This window comes from Pongo pygmaeus, chromosome 4 (assembly GCF_028885625.2).
Source record: "Pongo pygmaeus isolate AG05252 chromosome 4, NHGRI_mPonPyg2-v2.0_pri, whole genome shotgun sequence".
NCBI lineage: Eukaryota > Metazoa > Chordata > Mammalia > Primates > Hominidae > Pongo > Pongo pygmaeus.
The window spans coordinates 57,988,686-57,997,891 of record NC_072377.2 but is presented as its reverse complement, the minus strand read 5'-3'; positions in this window follow the sequence as shown (position 1 = coordinate 57,997,891).

Sequence of the window (9,206 nt, the reverse complement as noted above, 5' to 3'; positions counted from 1 at the left end):
GAATTGGAGTGAGTCCTGAAAAAAATTCTTTACCAATTTTAGGAATAAAAGATTCAACCCATACTAGTGGATTTCTGGTTACATGATGTGACAGTTAATATTGAGTGTCAACTTGACTGGATTGAAGGATGCAAACTATTGTTTCTGGGTGTGTCTGTGAGTGTCTTGCCAAAGGAGATTAACATTTGAGTCAGTGGTCTGGGAGACGCAGAACCACCCTCAATCTGGGAGGGCACCATCTAATCAGCTTCCAGCATGGCTAGAATAAAAGCAGGCAGAAGAAGGTGAAAGGGTCTGATTTGCTGAGTGTTCTGGTCTTCATCTTTCTCCTGTGCTGGTTGCTTCCTGCCCTAGAACATCAGACCCCAAGTTCTTCAGCTTTTGGACTCTTGGACTTACACCAGCGGTTTGCCAGGGGCTCTCAGGCCTTTGTCCAGAGACTAAAGGCTGCGCTGTCAGCTTCCTTACCTTTGAAGTTTTGAGACTGGGACTGATCCACCACTGGCTTCCTTGCTCCTCAACTTGCGGATGGTCTATCGTGGGAGTTTACCTCGTGATCATGAGTCAATTCTCCTTAATAAACTCCCTTTCCTATATACATATATCCTATTTGTTCTGTCCCTCTAGAGAACCCTGACTAATAGACATGGTCATTGTTGAAAATTACCTCAAACAAGAGGCCAACTTGGTTAGGAGTCCCTCAGCATAGGCAGTTCCTTGAGATGTGGAAAAAAAAAAAGTAAACTTTTTAAAAATATAATTATATAATCTAATTTAGGCTAGTATTTATATTCTGAAAGGGAATAATCACTTGGTCACAGAGGAAGCTTTAAAAAAACATGAATTTCTCAGTAGTTCTTGTTTTGTTTTCAGAGACAAGGTTTCACTCTGTTGCCCAGGTTAGAGTAAGTGGTACAATCGTATCTCACTGCATCCATGATCTCCTGAGCTAAAGTGATCCTCCTGCCTCAGCCTCCCAAAGTGCTGGAATTGCAGGCATGAGCCACTATGCCCAGCCAGCTTTTTTGTGTACCATGTGGTCTCATCCTACTTTCTGTTTTTGTCCTGTCTGGCTGTCTCTTCTATTCACATTATTATAGGGACAATCTCATTAAATTAAAATTGAAATTTTAAACATATAAAAATTAAAATCTTATAACATCAAAAATTCAAAACAGAGCAAGTCTGGTTGCCATAATAGAAAGCTAGGTCACTCCCTAGCTTAGTGGGTTCAAGTTGTAGTGCCCTTGGGTCAAGCGCCTGGCAATGTCACCATGAATGACTACTTCTCTGCAAGGAACAACTTACAATTGTTTCATTTAATGTGTAGTTGGTGGGTGTTAATGTGTGTTTGTGTGATGGGTTGGTGGTGAGCAAGGAAGCTGCAGAGACATTAGGCATAAGATGTGTCTACTATGAGTTAGGAGTATTAGTAATAGTCTTTAGACGAGAAAGCAATCAGGAAGCCCACAGCTTTCAATTGCTATATATGAAGTGAGTTAATAATCATGACTATAAAATAGGAATCACAAACTCAAGTAAGGCCGTGGGCTAATATATGAAAAAAAAACTGATTTTAGTTGTTTCTACACAGAAACATATTGTATGCATATTCAAACATAATAATATAATTAATATAATATAATAATATAATTAATTTATAAAATAAATGTGATTCTTCTCACTGTATTCTTTACATTCATTACCACCTTAGTTTATTTTTTCACCAATTTTGATGGTGACATGAAGACACAAAACTATTCTACTTTAGTAAGATAAAAATGATGATCAAATTAGTATTGATTGGAAACTAACATTTTCTGGTGAAAAGGACAGAGAGAACTGGGGTGAACAGAAAACTCTAGACCTGTATAAAGGGAGTAGTTGCTACTTGATCCAATTGATTGCTGCCATTTAAGAAATGGGCTTGTATTGCAAGATCTTCCAGTGCTCTAAAAAACAAAGACATTTGGAATGTTTTAAAATTAGAAGTCTTCTAACTTTTATGTGTTTTTTTTTTTTTTCTTCCCCTGAAATCCTCCAGGAAAAATTTTTCAAGGGAAACCTATTTGGGGGGTTGAAAACTATCCACGGGTTTCTAGCTTTTTAGCCATGTCTCGGAGAATATACGCTAAAGTTCTCCCTTTCTTTTCATATTTTTAGTAGTTTTATAACTCTCTCTCTCTTTTTTTTTTTTTAATAAGACTTTGTTACCTACACAGTGTGATGGTTCATTTTATCATTCAACTTAACTGAGCCACAGGGAGCCCAGATATTTGATCATACATTATTCCTTGTCTTTAAGGTACTTGTGGATGAGATTAACATAAATTGGTAGACTGAGTAAAGCAGATTGCCCTCTCTAATGTGGGTGGGTCCCATCCAATCAGTTGAAGGCCTGATTATAATGAAAAGCCTAAATAAGAGGGAACTTCTCTTACCTGACTGCCTTCATGCTGGAACATCAGTTTTTTTCCTGCCTATGGACTTGAACAGAAACAATAAGTCTTCTTGGGTCTCAAGACCACTGGTTTTCAGACTGGAGCTATATTACCAACTCTCCTAGATCTCCAGCTTGTTAACTGCAGATCTTGGAACTTCTCATCCTTTGCAATTGCATGAGCCAATTTTTCATAATCTCTCTGTCTCCATACATATATATACACACACATATATTTATAATATCTATCTATCTCTATATATGTATATATGTATATGTATATGAGTTATTATATATATAAATATATATAAAGTTTTGTATATATATATATAAAGTTATTCATTCTGTTTCTCTGACAACCCTAATACACATAGTGATTAGAAAAGTGGGCTTGTTGGGAGATTGAAAAGGAGTTGGCTTCCAGGGAAACTCAATTTAATAGACTGATTTTTGAGCAGATAGTCCTCATATAATAAAGTAAATGGTGAGATCTAAAAAAAAAAAACACAAATTGAATCCTTGAGATTTGAAATAAGGAAGAAAGGGGTAAGCAGAAAAGGTTTGTCAAGTTATATATTTTTGTCACTATGTGACTTTGAGCCAGCCATCTCCCTTCGGTGTAAGTTGCAGCATCTGTGAAATTAAGGCCTAGACTAGATCAGATGTTTTCAAACTTGTCTCAACTTAGAGAACCTACAGTTAGAATTCTGTTTTCCAGATATTATATAGTTTTAGTGGAATGCCATGTAATCATTATTTTTAATTTTTTTAGACAAAGTAGGGGAAATTGCCCTAGTAGAAAATGTAATTAGATACAGGCAAAGTAGAATTACAACCATTTGATCATGTCTATGATAAATCCAGCTATTGCAATAAACATTTCTAGGATTTTCTATTTCTATATGCTTGCTTCTTGTTTATTAATTTTTGACATCTTAAAATGCTTGTTAGTTGTATTAGTCCATTTTTATGCTGCTGATTAAGACATACTTGAGACTGGGTAATTTATAAAGAAAAAGAGGTTTAATGGACTTACAGTTCCATGTGGCTGGGGAGACCTCATAATCATGGAGGAAGGTAAAAAGTATGTCTTACATGGCGGCAGGCATGACAGAATGAAGAGCCAAGTGAAAGGGGAAACCCCTTATAAAACCATCAGATCTTATGAGACTTATTCACTACCATGAGAACAGTATGGGGGAAACTGCCTTCATGATTCAATTATCTCCCACCTCATCCTTCTCACAAAAAGTGGGAATTATGGGAGCTACAATTCAAGATGAGATTTGGGTGGGGACACAGCCAACCCATATCATTAGTTAAGTGATTGCAGTGCCAATACCGTAAGAGAAATTTATGAGAAAAAAAATTGAGAAAACTTTTTGTATTAGCTTCATTTTTTCTGCAAATTAGATAAAATATTGTGTTACTTTATTTTATGGTGGAAAAACTTGGTCTAGCTATTGTGGGAACATAATTTGAGGCCCATGGAGTAGTGTTTCTTATAGCCTCTCCCAGCTGTAACATTCGATGTGTCTACATTTTTTTTTCATCTTGGAATAAATGTATATTTTACTTTAAGTGACATAATTCCCATGTATAATGTTTGTATTATTTTATTTTATATATATATATATTTTTATTATACTTTAAGTTCTAGGGTACATGTGCACAATGTGCAGGTTTGTTACATATGTATACATGTGCCATGTTGGTGTGCTGCACCGGTTAACTTGTCATTTACATTAGGTGTATCTCCTAATGCTATCCCTACCTCCTCCCCCCACCCCCCACTCCACAACAGGCCCAGGTGTGTGATGTTCCCCTTCCTGTGTCCAAGTGTTCTCATTTTTTAACTGTGGCCAAGCAAGATTCATGCCCTCTTAGTTGGAGAGAAATTCTCTTACAAACAAAATATAGCTGTGGGCTAATTTCTGTTGTTGAAATTGAGGAAAAAAACATTGGAGGACAAGTGCAATAGTTGAAATGCATGCAAACTTTGTCCCAACAACAAACCTTTAGTGGTTTAAAACTTCTTTTTCATCAACTTTCCACTCAGAAAGCTTTATTCTTCATTTTATTTATTTGTTTTAGTGTCTACTACCTATTAAGAAATTCTCTATATGTTGCAGATAAAGCAATGAACCAAACAAAACAAAACAAAACAAAATCCCATCTTAATGGAGCTTATATTTTGGTGGAAAGAAATAGACAATCAATAAAATGTAAAAAATAGTATTTTAGATAGTTAATAGTTTAATGGAGAAAAATGAAGCTGAACTAGAGAAAAGAGTGTATGTGAGGGGTGTGAGTGGCAAATTTAAGACAGGGTAATCAGGAAAGGTTTCATTGCAAAGATGATGTTTGAGCAAAGGTGGGAGGAAGGTCTATCTTAGTTCTAGCTGTTATAACAAATTACCATGGACTGGGTGACTCTACAACAAACATTTATTTCTCATAGTTCTGGAGACTGATAATTTCAAGATCAAGGTACCAATAGATCTCATTTCTGCTGACAGCCCTCTTTCTGGCTTGCAGATGACCATCTTTTGGTTGAAACCTTACATAATGGAGAGCATAGAGAGAGAGATCCTGTGTCTCTGCCTTTTCTTTTTTTAAAATAAGGGTACTAATTGTGTTATGAGCACCCTGCCCTCATGACCTAATCTAACCTTGTTACCTCCCAAAGGCCCAATCTCCGGATACCATCACATTGGAAGTTAAGGTTTCAACATATGAATTTGAGGGAGACACAAACATTCAGTCTATAAGAAGGTCTATGGTAGAATGTAGGGTAAGAAACTTATAGCAGAAGGTCCCTAAGGCAAGAGCATCCTTGGGAAGTTTGGAATGGAGAGATTAAGGCAGACAGTGGTAGAAACATGAGGTCAGATTATATGGGGACTTAAAGGCCATTAAATGATTTGGCTTTTATTCAGAGATGGAAGCTAGTAGAGGATTTGGGGTAGAAGGGTAGCATTAGTTGATACATTTTTTAAGAAATTTTATTATTATTATTATCATTACTATTATTATTATTATTATTATTATTATTATATTTGTACAGACATGGCCTTGCTATGTTGCCTAGGCTGGTCTCAAACTCCTGCACTCAAGTGATCCTCCTGCTTCAGGCTCTCAAAATGTTGGGATTACAGGTGTGAGACACGGGGCTCTGCCAGACACATTTTTTAAAGCATCACTCTGTGCTCTTTCCAGATATCATACAGTTTTAGTGGAATTTTATGTAATCACTATTTTTGATTTTTCAGACAACGTAGGTAAAATTGCACAAGTAGAAAATATAATTAGATATAGGTAAAATATAATTACAACCATTTGATCGTGTCTGTGATTATATTAGTCCATTTTCATACTGCTATGAAGAAATGCCCAAGACTGGGTAATTTATAAAGAAAAAGAGGTTTCATGAACTCACAATTCCACATGGCTTGGAGGCCTCACAATCATGGTGGAAGGCAAAGAAGGAGCAAAGTCACATCTTACATGATGGCATGCAAGAGAGCATGTACAGGGGAACTCCCCTTTATAAAACCATCAGATCTTGTGAGACTTATTCACTATCACAAGAACAGCAAGGGAAAAACCCACCCCCATGATTCAATTACCTCCCACTGGGTCCCTCTCTTGATACATGGGGATTATGGGAGCTACAATTCAAGATGAGATTTGGGTAAGGACACATCCAAATCATATCAGTGATAAATCCAGCTGTTGCAATAAACGTTGCTGAGGTTTTCTATTTCCATCTGCTTGCTTGGTGGAAATATATACTATATGTCCAACACTGTCCTGTGGCAAGGACTGACACAAAAAGAGAAGTGAGAAGACAATTTCAATAATCCTGTTATGGCATGATAGTGGTCAGAACATGGTGAATGTGATGAGAAGTTGCTAGGTTCTGAATGTATTTTAAAGATAAAGTCAATAATATTTGCTTGAAGAGATCAGATGTGGGGTGTGAGAGAAAGAGAGTTGTTGAGTGTAACTCCAAAGTCACCAAAGGCAAACTTTCTTATTTGCAAATATTTCTATGTAAATCTCAACATCTTGTGAAATTATGTGATTATATTACACTCCTTGGAGTTCATTGTCAGTAGCCCGTTGTTCCCTCTTCGTTTCAGAGGACACTAAGATCAGAGCCAGGACTGGGACCCACATCAAGATTACCTACAGCCTGTTGGGGACTATCTACTCCTATGAGTTCACCATCCTCCTATCCTATATGGTCCATAAATTTCTCTCGGATTTTTGCTACCCTTGCATGTGATTGTCCATCTGGTGCACTGAGGTGATTCACACCAGTCCTTATACCAACTTGTATGCTCTGTCTCCTTGGATCCAGGGCCATCATCATACTTATCACCCGAGTCTTCACTTCAGTTGTTACAATAGGATTTTATCCAGAGTAAGTTTACAAATACCTGGGGCATGAATGACGGTTGAAATTTGCTCTGTGAGGAATAAGCAGGTAAAGCCCCAAGTGCTAAACATGTTATTTATTATTATGGTTGTAATTATAGAGATGTATTCAAGGAGTAACAATGATTTAATCAAGGGTTTATTCCTGCTCTGTAGAGCTATCCTGCCCATTACAGTAGCCATTAGCTACATGAAGCTATTTAATTTAAAGATAATTAAAACTAAATAAGATCAAAAATTTCAATTCCTTAGTCCCAGATATATTTCCATTATTTAATAGCCACACATGGCTAGTGGCGACTGTATTAGACACTGCAGAATGAGGAACATTGACATCATTGCAGATAGTTCTATTGGAGAGTGCAGCTACTGATTACAGGTGAGAGGAAGTCAGAATTAGGGGGGGTCACCCTGCCATTCGTATGAACAAGTTTTCACCATAGATGAGTTGTCCTTCCTTATTTATGTGGAAATCTATGGGAATTTCTTATGCCAGTGACCATATGCTACATCTCCAAGGGCTTTATCATTATTATTATTTTATCATTATTACTATTATGTTTGTACAAACATGGCCTTTACCTTTATTCCTTAAAATATCTGTTAAAGGCAATATTATGTGCATATGTGGGCATGGGAAATCAAGAGCCTCACCACACTGCCATGAGGTATTCTTGGCTTTGGCTTGGAACAGCTCATAGAATTATTCAAATGACCCTTCCCTGAACTTAAAAAAATTAATGTACATTTTAAAGAAAACAAATCCCACATGTTTTAGTATATTTATACTTGTTCTTCCAGCTTTTGGTTTGAAGAGGACTGTGGTATCTGAAAAATCTTTGGGGATTTTCACATGAAGGTTTACATTAAATTTCTTCTCCAAAAGAGGAAGTTAGATTTGGTCATTGGTAAAGTATCACAGAATCCCAAATGTTTTGTTTTGCCTTCAAAGCTCAGATTTGTCCATTTAGAGTGGGTGTCAAACTTGGCAGGAAATCTTCTTTCATTCATGGAGCTTAGATCATTAACAAATTCTTCTAAAAAGAGAAAGGATAGTGTTGAATAGTTTACAGTAAAAATGTTCAATTATTAATTATCATTTGTATGTAAATTGCAAACTAGGGACCATACACACTGTTGAGACTCTTCAAAAGGGCACAATTTGAGCTGGGGAAGCCCACCACTAATTGTGACCTTGGCGATGATGCAGTGAGCAAGCAAAGCTACAGTTGAGTGCCATCAGACTTTAGGATAACATCTGACATCATCCAGAGCTTTGTGAAGTAGCCCCGCCAGACAGTCATTACTAGCATAGCGGATCCCATGACCCTACTACTTTGGCTATCATTGATGGGTCTACAGTGGGCCCAAAGTTGGCTAATACACTGTAAGATATCCAGGCTTGTAGAGCTCAATCCTTATACTGGATGGTGTTTGGCCAGTAACACCAGTTCAAAACTAAATTACAAAATTCCTACTATATGTTGTAAACTCACCTTATATCAATTATTAAGCAATCACTTCTTCTTTTTTTTTTTTTTTTTTTTCTTTGAGACGGAGTTTTGCTCTTGTTGCCCAGGCTGGAGTGCAACGGCACAATCTCGGCTCACTGCAACCTCCGCCTCCCAGGTTCAAGTGATTCTCCTGCCTCAGCCTCCCGAGAAGCTGGAATTACAGGCATGAGCCACTAAGCCCGGCTAATTTTGTATTTTTAGTAGAGATGGGGTTTCTTCATGTTGGTCAGGCTGGTCTTGAACTCCCGACATCAGGTGATCCACCTGCCTCAGCCTCCCAAAGTGCTGGGATTACAGGCATGAGCCACCTCAATTCAGTATACTCAAAATTGAGTACACTGAAGCTCAGTTTATTGGAGTCATGCCTATAAGCAGGGTCACACGGAATTTTTTTACTCTCATGTTTGCTTTCTTTTTAATAGATTACACTTTACTCTACTTTTCTCCTTATATTTTAAGCCCTATAGAAAATATTATATGAGCTATAGAAGGAGATGTAGAAACTGAGACAAGGTCTACCTGAGTCGTCATAATAGGGGAGCAAATGGTGCCTGTGGGAAAACTGTATACACAAACAGGAGAATTGGTGGTGTTTTAGTCGTCCCTGAGGCCGGATTTGCATATGTAGTTGTATCCTAAATGATATTACAGTCCTTCAATTCCTTGAATGATGTCTGGCCATCAGGCTGTTGAAAGTATTTCCTGTTCTTTATCCCCACAAACCCCTTTGACAAATCCATTCACTGGGGAACATTGCTGGTATGCGTTTAAATCTGAAATCTCCTATCCTTTTAATGAACATGCTGTAT